Genomic DNA, 14,211 nt, shown 5'->3' on the forward strand with positions numbered 1-14,211 from the left:
AACAATAATTAGTAGTAATTAACTAACAAAAATTAACTGCTAATAGAAATTAGAAATAAAAAATTACAGAATAAGACACAACCTGATAGTATCATCATTCAAATAACGATAAGATTTATATTTTTACTAAACAAATATGATATTCTAAATATTTATAATATATCAAATAACAATGTCTAAAATATTTATATAAACTACTTAAACACTACTCGTCTAGCTGAGACATAGTTCATCTAAGATAATTCTTGATTAACTTTAATTTTGAGAAACTTCTTTCTGCTGATGCAACGATAACTGGTATTGTTAGCAAAATCTTATAAGCAATATAAGCATTTGGGAATAAACCATTCAGTTTCGCCAAATAATGTAGTACATCAATTATCGTTCTTTCAGTGGTTAAATAACACCTCAGGGTTGACCCTGTAGATAAATCATAACCATCAATATCTGAACGTTCATCATGACTTAAAAATTTCTCAAGCTTCTCACAATACTTCTTTAGGCGATTTAAGGGATCAACTTCTCTAAGTTTAACAAAAATCCAAAGTCTCTTCATATTGTTTAAATTGTTCAAACCAGAGTTGAAGGGAAGATCGAGCTTGATCAATTATAAACAGAAAATATTCTACTCTAAAAGATTCTTCACTTGATAGTGTTACATCGTCATTGCCACTTTCTTCAAACTGTTTCTTTTTTCAGGTTATGCGTTTTTTTCGAAATTTAGGTTTAAACCCTATGTCACTTGCTAATTCCTTAGCTTCATCCATGGCACTGGAAAATCCACATTCTCTATACTCATCAAGAAATACAATAAGTCCTTGTAAGAGGTTGACTGCAATGCCAATATCCATAGTTTCAGACTGAAGAAACTTATTGGCATTATTAATTGCATATAACAATTTGTACCAAATCACCATTCCAAGTAAGAACTCAAAATTCTCCAAATCAAAAATTGCTAAGGTCTCGACCTCACTCTTTGTTTTGGAATCTTCACTTTTTTCAGCCAATAAAAGCAAAGCATCTCTTATTTGTGTAGTTTGATCTTTTATAGCTTTTACACTCTCAACATGACTTTCCCACCGTGTTTGTGACAATGGCTTCAGAGTCAGACCGGGTACCATATCTTTAAATTTTTTTTATCTCTTTGGAGAAGAATAAAACAATGTGTAGATGCGTTGCACTACTCCAAAGAATGATTTAGCTTTAGGACAACATTCCACCATATCCACAATCATCAAATTAAGACTATGACAACCACATGGAGTGTAGAAAGCTTTAGGATTCAGTTCAAGTATTCTTTTTTGGACACCTTTGTGTCTTCCACTCATGCTAGTGCCGTTGTCATACCCTTGCCCTCTTATATCATCAATATCATGCCCAAGTGTAGTTAGCACATTTTTCAATTCAGTTGACAATCTAAGTCCTGATGTATCATTCACCTTCAAAAATTCAATCCAATATTCTTCTATTTTCGGTGTGTCTATCGAATCATCAACACATCGTAGTACTAGAGACATTTGTTCTTCATGACTCGCGTCAGGAGTATAATCAAGAATTACTGAAAAATATTTTGATGTTTAACTTTCACAATGATTGCACTTCTCACTTCATTGGCTAATGTCAAAATTAACTCATTTTGAATTTTGGGTCCAAGGTATGTATACTGAATTTCTCGTGCTTGAGCACGTCGAACGTGCTCCTCCATTACTGGATCAAATTCAACAACCATTTCTATCATTTGCAAAAATAGGCCATTGTTCTCACCATAGAGTTTCTCGTTATCTCCTCGAAATGCTAAAGTGTTTTTGGCAAGTCTTTTCACAATAAAGATTATTCTTGTCAAAACTTGCCTCCAATGTTGCATCTCTTTGTTGATTTGAACTTACACACTCTGATCAATTGTTTTTTTTTTTTTTAGTCTCTTTTTTAAATCAATCTAAGAAAACATGCATTCCATATGATCTCTATTAGCTTCGTGATTTCTAAGACTTCTATGCATATTATGCCAATCATTGTATCCATGATTGCCCAATTGCTCCATTCTGCTCATCATTTATGGTGTTTTGAACAACTTGCAACAGAAGCAAAACATTTTATCTAAAGAGATAGAATATATTAGCCATCTTCTATCAGATGTCTGCCCATTTGTCAGTACACGTGTATAATGTGATGAATCAAAATGCCTATTGTTTCTATATTTAAGAAACAAGATGTCATCCACTCTCTTTAGACCCATTTTTACTAAAAAATCTCAGAGTTTCATATCGATGTTATTCCAATTTGCACAATCCTCTAAATTCATAGTTGAATCTTCAGTTTCTTTAATCTCTTCAGTTCGAGTTCCATCTTCAGTTTCTTGAAACAAGATGTCATTCACTTCCTCATTTTCATTCAAGTCCATAATTTCATTCACTTCCTCATTTTCATTCAAATGCATAGTTTCATAGACTTTCTCATTTTCATTCAGATCCATGAATTCATGAGCTTCCTCATTTTCATTTAGATCCACGGTTTCATGGGCTTTCTCATTTGGTTCCACAGTTCTATTAAAATATTTGTTGATAGCTCCGGTTTGACTTTGAATTAATATTGCTTCTCTTTCTCTTCTTTTTCTCTTTTGAGCACCAAATTTATGCTTAAGAGGCATTATTTGTTGCTTATAATTAACAAATCATAAATCACAAATACCTATAATTAACAAATCACAAATTAGAAATCAGAATTTAACAAAAATTCCTATAATTAACTAACATCAATTAATAGAAATACATATAATTAATAAATCACAAACTAAAAATAAATAATTAAAAAATGCCTATAATTAACTAATATCAATTAACAAAAATTAATAATAGAAATACCTATAATTAACAAATAATAAATCAGAAATAAAAAAATAAGAATTACCTATAATCAATTAAAAGAAACAAATCATAAATAAAAAATTAACAGAATGACCTATAATCAATTAACAGAAACAAATCACAAATAAAAAATTAACAGAAATACATATAATCATTTAACAAAAATTAACTGACATTAATTAATAGAAATTAATAACAAATCAGAAATTAACAGATGGTCCAAAGGTCCAAAAGTCAAAAGAAGTTAGCAAACTCCAAATCCAAAGGTGGGAAACTTTCTTACCAGAGCTTATGTTTTTCCAAATGGATTTCTTCCTGGAATCTAAGCCACCAAAGCAAGATGAGGATCGAAAACAGAGGAACTCTGAGATCAAAGAGAGTAAAAGGCGATGAATTTCTGGAAAGAATCAAATCAAGGAGTTAAAACAAAAAGAACCCAAAAGAAACAATAATTTTAACAACTTCAATCACTTTCATATAAACCTATCATGCCAATTGAATAAAATTCCAGAACTTATCTGCAAAATATCAGACTTATGAAAGAATTAGACAGCTAAGCACATATCTTAGAGAGTTTAAATAGGAAAGGAACATCCGAACATGGAAGAATTGGAAATGCTAATTTCAGAACATGGAAGAATTAGAAATGCTAATTTCAGAACTTTAACAAAGTGCAGAGAATTGGAAATGCTAATTGGAAATGATAATTTCAGAACATGGAAGAATTAGAAACGCTAATTTCAAAACTTTAACAATGTGCAGAGTAATCCAAGTTATGGCAATAGGAAAAATATTAGAAAAGAAACTTGATTGTGGAATCCCTTATGTAGAATCACAACTCCAATGCACTGAAAGAGATGACAGCGGAGAAGAGAACATGGAAGTGCGGGATATTCAATATGCAGGTTGCAACTTGCAAGACAACAAGAGGTAGCTGGGCATGGCACTGGCAGCTGCTATCAGCAAAGAAAACAAACACACTATTTCGAGGAGAGAAGGCTCAGGTGGGACTGACTGTGATTTTGTGAATGTATTAGAAAATGTTCAATTCCAAATCTCCACCAGTCCAGATGGAATGACGAATCCAGAAAAAGAAACAAATGAAGATTTTGGGAGATACCTCAGTCGATCTAGTGACCTCTGCTGCCACTACTCTGGTAAGAAATCAAGCAAGAAAGAAGTTCTAAATTTGAAATCAAATCCAGGTGGCATCGAAAGCCGAAACTCCGATGTTAATTTTGTTTGGGTGAGCTTTGAATCGGTGTGGAGTTGGTCGAATCTGAATTAGATTAAAGAAGAAGAGAGGCTGGTGCAGGAGAATTAGATTGAAGAAGAAGAGAGGCCAACGTAGGTGTTTTAGATTGAAGAAGATGAGAGGGCGCAGGGGTTTTAGATTGAAGAAGACGAGGGGGCGCATGAGTTTTTAATGTTTAATCGGATCCAGGTCAGGTAAAGGATCTGGGTCTAATCCATTACCCGAACCTTTTCTAAACAAATGGGGAGCTCAGGCCTTAAAAATGGGCCCCTAAAATTTTTTTGGGCCCAGGGGCTCTGAGGCCCAAGCCTCATTGGTCTCTTTACAGGTCCGACTTTGGTCACTATGCTAATGACGCAACTTTTTTGTTTTTGGCCCTCTAGTATTCAGACCGAGGCCTCACGGTTATGATATATGATGGAGAACCATTACAACACATATTGTTTGTCTTTTTTTTTTCTCCTTTTTTTTCGACAGAGAAAACTGGGGTTAGTCTGACCCCTACCAGTTATACAATCATACCAGTTGGGGTTCGAATTTGCAACGTCCCAACACAAGGCGACGTGCACTAACTGCTCCTACCAGACAAGCGAAGCCCTGTTGGTAGTTTGTCTTTTTTTTTTATGACAAGGAATTCTCTTAGAAGCCAGGAAAACTCCAGGTGAGACCCAACCACCCTCACTTACGCGTTTGTCACTTTGTCTATTGTATTTTTGCATCATTTCACTTGTTTATGTTTAGGTTAATGGCATAATGAGATTATTACGATCCCTTTTTGTTAGGTGTTTTCAAAAAAATCATAATTACAAGTGTTTTTTTCGCTAATCTGAACTTATAAATATGATTAACAATATTTTTTTGTGATGAAGTTTCCTGCTGAAGCAAGTAATCTCCGGGTAGGGTCATCGATACTCACACCCTTATGAAGCCCACCAGTGAAAGGCACTCCTACACCGGATAAGAATCAAATGATTAACAATGCTTGTTATTGAGCCATTCAACAAATTTTTTTTTTGAAAATCTTCTATTATTAAGTTTTTTGCGATATGAGTTGGTGACTTTTTTATCTTTTCAAGAAACACACCTGATCCACAAAAATACCTAACCTAATGCTTCTTTTTACCAAGTAAACTATAATAAATGCACCAACTGGTTCAATTTTCGCAAAAAAAACACATATAACTATAATCTTTTTTTATGAATCTAGCAGCGCCAACTACTTTCCTCATGTTACTATGTCTAATATAATACTTTTTTTTATAGGCAAGACGGGGTTAGGCATACCCCAACAGTTATACAACTATACCATTGGGTTTTGAACTTGCAACGTCCTCAACACAAGGTGATGTACTCTAACTGCTCCTACCATACAAGCGGAGGCCCTGTTGGTGTCTAATATAAACTTGTTTTGTACAATTAATTTCATGAAATTAACAAGCATGATATTTTAGCATTTAAATATCTGTCATTTAGCTTTCATCCTTTCGATTATTCATTGTGACTTTTTGAGAATCGAACATGAGTCCTATTGGTCAAGAACTCATTTTTTGTTTTTTTTGTAAGTTTATTACATGGAGAAACCGCATCCGAGATCAAAGACCTGGTCGCATTGTCCTCAACCACAGGAGCACTTCCTGCTTCACCTTTTAAAAGGGAGTGCTCATATGAGAACTTGAACTTGGAATAGGGAGAAAGCTTTCTATCCACCATCCCAAGTCCATATATATTGTGTGAGTAATAGGTCCGTGCTAAACCAATTTGGTGCTAAACCATGTGCTAAATGGGTTTTTCGGGCTATTTTCATTTTATTTTTAAATTCTGACCGTACAGTTGTGATCTATTTACTTGATTTTAGAGGGATCAGCTCTTAAAGTGTTTGATTCCAACACATTGGTCGGTTTTTATAAAGTTCAAAAGATCAACCGTCCAAAATAGTTGTAAATTTTCAAGGCTCCAAACATCATTTTTTCCATCTAAAACACATGATCCAGGTGTGAATTCTTAGTAAATCGACCATGACCAACACATTTATGGAGCCAGAACCACCTAAAAAGCACCGAAGAAGCCCGAAAAAACCATTTAGCACGGGGTTTAGCACCAAATTGGTTTAGCACGGACCCATTTTCCTATATTGTGTTCTTTTTTTATTAATATAGCGATAAACATTTGATATTTTCAAAGTAGACAAAATTTTGAAAACATGTCCGATACTTATTTCCATGTGAGTTTTTGGGGGCAAACTGTTAAGAAAGTGGACCTGTGTTCAGTTGATCCAGAAGACTTCTGCCCAGATCTAGGATCAACGTGGGCACAAAGCCATATGATGAATCCAAGAGAGACAAGAATTCCCAGCAATAGGAGGTCTCTTCATACAAAGATTCCTAACCAGAAGACGACACCCCCAGGTGGGACGTCTAAGACTCTTTCCCATGAGGGAGTAAATTTTGTGTGGACTCTAAGAAGCTTAAGAATTGTAGAGTCCTTCTCAGGATGGATTGTACTAATGAGAGACCCAATCAAAAACTCTCTTATATGTGGTTATTTAAATAAATGTATTATCCTCCCTCTTTGCGTCAAGTAGAGAGAGAGAGAGAGAGAGAGAGAGAGAGAGAGAGAGAGAGAGAGAGAGAGAGAGAGAGTTTTCGTAGGCATAGGTCACGATAGACCAAACCACGTAAAATGTATTCTCATGTGTGTGTGTGCTTTCTCAAAATTGTGTGGTCTGAATCTTTACATGGTATCAGAGCCTAGTCTAGCTCATGCGAAGCTGTGATCGTGCTGTACCCTTCTAGTCATTGGTTGATATGGCATCAAGTCTAGTAAGCTCATTTTTCCTAAGTCTCCACCTTGCAATTCAATGGAAGGTGTTTTTCTCTCTGGTGTCCATCAAGTTGGACAAGGACAATTATTTTCTATGGCATTCTCAAATCGAGTTCGTGATGTATAGTTAGGACCTTATCAAATATGTGGATGATTTCTTTCCTGCACCAAGTTCGTATATCAGAGATGGTGAGCTATTAAAACCAAATCCAAAATTTGTTTCATGAAAATAGTCTGGCCAACTCTCATTGGGTTGGATAAAAGCCACAATTATAGAAGTTATTTTGGGACAGATTATACATGTTTTATTTGCTAGGAAAGCATGGATTGTGTTAGAACAATCTTATGCATCTCACGAGTATTCATATTCTTTAGTTGAAGTGTGACTTCCAGAATGTGAAAAATAAGAAAAAGTCTATGTTGAAATATTTGAATCATGTTAAGTTCCCTGCGGATTCTCTGTGCACATTTGATAAACCTCTCACTGATAGAAACATGGTCAATAGACTCTGAATGGTCCCTCCCAAGATTATGAAAGTTTTATAACAATAGTTACCACATCCACCCTTAATAAATTGCCTAAGTTTTTTGAGATTTTTTATTTCTAAATCAGAAAAAGAGACTTTAAATAATGACTATGAAGTCTGCTCAAGTAGTTGAATCTTCTGCCACTACTTTTTTCCCTAAAAAAGGGTATGACCTAGGCCATGGTGATCGCAATGGCAGAGGATGTCTCAGTGTGATCAGAAGGATAGTCAGGTCATTTGTCAATTTTGTTGCCACCAAGGTTGTATAATGCGATAAGGCGAAACAAGGCGTAAGGCTTGAGGCGTTGAAGTATAAGCTTCATGATCAAAATAATAAATTATATAATATTAATAAAACAATAGCATTTTTAAATAAGAACTACTGATAAACGACAATATAAGAAGGTTGGCGATGTTGTCGCCGATCACCAACGAAAGTAGAGAAGGGGAAAGGGAGATCGGGGGTGGTTGGTGACAACAGAAATACCCAACAAAGGGGCAAGGGGGGTTAGGGTGTCTGACGGAAGGGTGTCGATGCTAGCAGAGCGAACACGGGTGGGTGGGTGGGTGTGGGGTGTGTGTGTGTGTGTGTGGGGGGGGGGGGGAGATAAAGAGAAGAAGAGGAAGGGGGACGACGATGTTGTCGTTGGCGTCTTCCTGCCACCGGCCACAGGTGGTCACTGAGGTGGATGCTAACGAACACAGAGAGAAGGGAGCGACGGGGCCTGTCAGCAAAGGGGTGGCTCACCGGAGCTCCACTGAGGGATGCTGCGGGTGAAGGTCATCAGCACAATCGTCGATGGCTGCGGAGAAAGGGGAGGAGACGGGAGTCAGAGACACGAGAGAGAGAGAGAGAGAGAGAGAGAGAGAGAGAGAGAGAGAGAGAGAGAGAGAGAGAGAGAGAGAGAGAGAGAGAGAGAGAGAGAGAGAGAGAGAGAGAGAGTGGCGAGGGTTTTACCCCTTGCCCCTCTCAGCCTGCATCTTTTAAAGATGCATGCTCGATTATTCAAGAACCCAGGCTTCCTTTGGTTAGGCGGTTTTTGAATTAAAGTGGTGTCATGCAATAGAAGAAGAAATCAAAACTCTTCACCAAAATAAAATATGGACCCTTGTATCTCCTGATAAAGTATCAAATCGTACTGGATGCAAGTAGATCTACAAGATTAAAAGACACTCAGATAAAACCATAGCTTGCTACAAGGCACACTTAGTAGCCAAGAGATAAATCAAGCAGGGGTTGATTATTTTGAAACCTCCAGCCCTATCATTAAATCTTCGTATGTTTGGATGGTTTTGTCTGTTGTGGTTAGTTTGAGATGACTCATTCACCAGTTAGATGTTAACAATATTTTTTTTTGCATGGTATTTTAAAAGAATAAGTTTATATGGGTCAACCACCTGGTTTTGAAGATAAGAGGCATCCTAATTTTGTATGTAAGTTGAATCGTGCCATCTATGGATTAAAATAGGGTCCTCGAACATGGTTTGAGAGACTTTGTGTGCACTTAGAGATACTAAGGTTTATTGAGTCCAAAGCTGATGCATCCCTGTTTATTTGTCATAAGAATAGTTTTCATATATTTGTTCTCGTATATGTTGATGATATTATTATTGCAGAGAACTCATATAAGAATGCTAGATAGGTTATCCATGATTTTGGCAATGAATTTTCTGTCAAAGACTTGAGCCATCTTCATTACTTTCTTGGGATTGAGGTGGTTCACGAGCTCTTAGAGACAGTGTTGTGCCAGAGAAAATATATTCTTGATTTATTGGTAAAATATGCATGACAAACTACAAACTTGTGATTACTCCTGACACTCCTAATGTGGTTCTTTATAAGCATGATGGTACCCTATTAGAAGATGCAACCTAGTATAAAAGCATCACTGGGGCCTTACAATACGTCACCTTCATCAAGCCAGATATAGCCTACCCGGCTAATAAAGCTTGTCAGTTTATGCATGATCCTATTGAAGGTCATTGGGCACATGTAAAACGGATTTTGAGATATCTTAAAGGGACCTTAAATTTGAGTCTACAAACTCAGAAGTCTGAATCTCTTTGTTTGTCTACATATTTTGATGTTTATTGGGTAGGGTGCCCATATGATCACAAATCTACCAATGGTTACTTGGTCTTCATGAGACCAAATTTACTCTCTTGAGGCTCCAACAAATGACGCACAATTGCCATATCTAGTACAGAATCTGAGTATAAGGACGTGGCTGTAGCAGTTGTTTAGCTTAGTTGGCTCAAGCAATTGATGGCAGAGCTAAACATGACATCTGAAGAAGCACCTAATTTATGGTGAGACAATCTGGGTGCCATATATTTAGCTGCTAATCATGTATTCCATGCCAAACTAAATATATTGAAATTGACAATCACTTTGTTTGGAAAAAGGTTTCTAGAGGTGATTCCTTCTCAAGATCAAGTCATTGATATCTTCACCAAACCTCTGTCATGACCAAGTTCAGTCAATTTAGAGACAAGCTCAATCTCAAAGAAATCAACTTGAGGGGTGTGTTAAGGAAGTGAACCTGCATTCAGTTGATCCAAAAGACTCTTGTCCAGATCCAAGATCTAACGTGAGTACAAAGCCCATATGATGAATCCTAGAGAGACAAGGATTCTCAGCAGTAGGAGGTCTCTTTATATGAAGACTCCTGACCAAAAGATGCCACCCCGAGGTGGGACGCCCAATCAAACTCATTTTCATCAAGAAAATCAATCTTGTGTGGACTCCTAGGAACTTAGGAATTGTAGAGTCCTTCCCAAGCTAGATTGTACTAATGAGAAACCTAATAAAAAACTCTCTCTTGCATGTGGTTATTTAAATAAAGGTAGCATCTCCCTCAATGCATCAAGGAGAGAGAGAGAGAGAGAGAGAGAGAGAGAGAGAGAGAGAGAGAGAGAGAGAGAGAGAGAGAGAGAGAGAGAGTTAATTTTTCCATGGTCGTAGGCTATGATAAACCAAACCATGTAAAACATGTTCTCTTGTGTGTGTGCGATTTCTCAAAATTGTGTGGTTTGAAATCTTTGCACAAACATGAGTGGGATAAGTTTTGAAGTTAACTAGTTTTACCTAAAATGCACTCACCTTTTGCCCAACATATAAGTTTTATGCATTAGGGTGTAATTTAGTAAGCTTGGCAAGTTAAACCACTACAAGGACGAGGGTCAATAGTGGCGATGAAAGTCACTGCTATTGCTCTATTTATCACCGTTATTGACCTATAACGGCGACAAAACGTGGCCATCTAGTTTTCACCTCAGTTGAGTAATAACAATGGCAATTATAGGTTATTGTTAAATGATACATCCCAATAGCGATGACTTAGCCTATAACAGTGACACGACTTTAACAATGACTTTATAGTCGCTGTTATAGGAGATAACAATGAGAAATAAATTCCATTATAGCTTATAACGGCAAGTATGAAGTCACTATTATATGATATAACGATGATCTCATAGTCATCGTTATAGGCTATAACGGGTTTAAGACCTATAACGGCGACATAGGAATGTCACAGTTATAGGCCTTAAACCTGCAAAAATAATTTTTTATATTAGTAGACTGTAATTTTTTTTGGCATACAAAATTTGCATATGAAACAATAACAATGCAACAAAATTCAACAATAACAATGCAAATGGAATCACTTAAACAATAACAATTCAAATATTACATTCAATAAAAGTCAAACAATAACAATGCAAATGAAATCACTCAAACAATAACAATTCAAACATTTTATTCAACAAAATTCAAATAACAACAATGCAAATGGAATCACTCCAACAATAACAATTCAAACATTACATTCAACAAAATTCAAACAATAACAATGCAAATGAAATCACTCAAACAATTATAATTACAATTACACAGTCAAATAAATGTATATAATAACTTTTAATATCCATTAATAGAAACAAAAGTTCAAGTTAGTACAATCATTGATGATAATATATTTTAGAACATTGCAATAGTCTACATCAGGCTCCCCTACATTGCCTTCACACGAGCGCATCACCCCACTGTTCTAAGAACTACGGTCTTGACCTCGAGACTATGTATAAAACCTAAAACCCTTCGCAAGTTTGATAATACTGTGATTCATGCTTAGGTCATTTTACTAGACTTTGTAATTCTGAAGACGCATCCTCGTTATTCTGTAAAAACCAACTTGCGAATTCACTTTCATGTTATATTGTAGCTTGCCGGACATTGTCGCACAAGCTGTGAATTATCTATTTGTGTTTCATTAGATACGACTCACATTCAACGTAGTTGTCCAATGAGCTCTCGCATATTCTGAATCTGAAACAAATAAGATGTCGTTGTCATGTTGGGCACATCATCATGCGGATCTGAATGGTTAAATCTAGTATGAATACCACTAAGATAATGTGAGCAAAAGGTCGTACACTCTGTGAAAATATATGTCTTAATAATGGAAGCTTCCGGTTGTGCTTGGTTCCTCGCAGTTCGCTTTAATCTACCAAAGAATCTCTTGATCGAATACATCTAACGATATTATACTGGTCCAACAAGTTTGGCCTCATATGGTAGATGAATGGCTAGGTGAACCATGATGGTAAAAAATACGGGTGAAAATATCCTCTCCAAAGCGCATAAGATTACTGAAATATTTTCCTTCATCTTCGTTAACTTATCTCTTCTCAACGTCCTTGCACACAACAATCTTAACATATCGCTCAGATGAATTAAAGACAATGCGATTATTTTCTTTAGATATTCGTGAACTACAATAGGAAGTAGCCACTAGAAGAAGACATGGCTATCATGACTCTTCATTCCCAAAAATTTAGCATCATTTATATTTATGCATCACTCAATGTTAGATGTATAGCCATCGAGAAACTTCACATCCTTCAACCAATCAAAAAACTCCTTTTTATGTTTACTAAAAAATGTTTACTGTGCATGTGGTTTCTTCGGTGTTGCACCACTTGTGTCTAAGTGCAGGTGACGATGTATTTTTCTGTCTCTTAAGTCTTCTTGTGTTGCATTATTGTCCTTTGTTTTATTCTTCACATCGAGCAATGTATATAAGATATTGCCACATATGTTCTTATCAATATGCATCACATCTAAATTGTATCTTAGCTTCAGTGATGAGCAATATGGCAGTCAGAAAAATATGTTTTTCTTTGTCCAATTTAGATATTGTTGATTGTCAGCACATTTTTTTCTTTTTCCACCAACCCATACTTTGATGAAATCATTGATAATGTTACTTAATTGTTCCTCCAGTTTAGCTTGAGATAATTCATTTGGTGGTCCTCTAAGCTTCGCTTTATCGTCGAACTCCTTCTTTTGATGATGTCATGAGTGTTTTTGTGGTAAGAATCAGTGGTGTGTCATATAACATGCCTTCTTGCCAAACTTTAACCTATCCGACCTTATATGGAAATTGCAAACTGGGCACATCAACCTTCCCTTCATAGACCACTCTTATAAGTTCGCATATACTAGAAAATCACTAATAGTCTACATTAGAGTTGCTCGTATCCAAAATATATATTTAGTTGATGTGTCACACATGCTAATGCTTTCATCCCATAACTCTTGCAAATCTTTGATTAATGGCTGCATGTAAACATCTATTCCATTTCTAAGTGCTTTTGGTCCAAGGATGAGTAGGGAAATTTGTATGAAAGGATCTTTCATACACTTCAATGGAGGCAAATTATATGACAATAATAGTATGGGTCATAAGCTGTATGACAGGCTCATATTTTCGAATGGATTAAAACCATCACTTGCCAAGCCGAGATGAAGATTACGAGGTTCAATCATGAATGATATATGTTCTCTGTTAAACTCGTTCCACACTACAAAATCTGATGGATGACTTAGTATGTTCTTATCGCATGCACGTCTGGTCTTGTGCCACCTCATATCTAATATAGTTTATATTGTCAAAAACAAGAGTTACAACCTCGGCTTTATGAGAAAATATCGTAACACCTTTTGATAAACTTTCATTCATTTTTTTTGTATGGTTTTCATCTTGAAACATTGCACGTTGGGCATGTTTAGTTCTTCTCATGCTGCTTATAGAAAAGCATGCAGTCATTCATGCATGCATCTATCTTCACGTAATCAAAGCTAGTGTGATTCACAAATTTATTCGCCTCACGGTGAGAGTTTGACGATCTTTTTCACTCGAGCAACACCTCCTTCAATAAATCAATCAACATGTCAAACGATCTATTACTCTAATTACTTAATCTTTTGATATGTAACAACATGAGAATGAAAGCTAGTTTTGTTAACTTTGTACAACCTGAATATAGATCTCTTTGAGCATTACCTATTAAGTCTTGAAGGGGCTAGTGTTCGCTATCATCATCAGGAGTTGCATCCAATGTTGTCCCCATAATAACGTCGTCCAATAATTCATTAACCTGATCATGATCCTCTATTGTATCCTCGCTCTCATCATGACATATATATATATATATATATATATATATATATATACATGCATTGCATCTATGTGGGTTTGGGCCACACTCACGTAGGACTGAATATATTCTATGGTAGAACTACGTGCAATCAAGTGGATTTTGATGTGATCTATGGGTCTATATTTTGTATTCTTGCAGTCCCAACATGGGCATCACACCCTACCAACTCCATCAACATGAGCATATGTCACTTCTAGAAATTGATCAATTTCGGATACATAAGGTTTAGAACTTTTAT

This window comes from Nuphar pumila, chromosome 11, assembly GCF_984573655.1.
Source record: "Nuphar pumila chromosome 11, dmNupPumi1.hap1.1, whole genome shotgun sequence".
NCBI classification, from domain to species: Eukaryota; Viridiplantae; Streptophyta; class Magnoliopsida; order Nymphaeales; family Nymphaeaceae; genus Nuphar; species Nuphar pumila.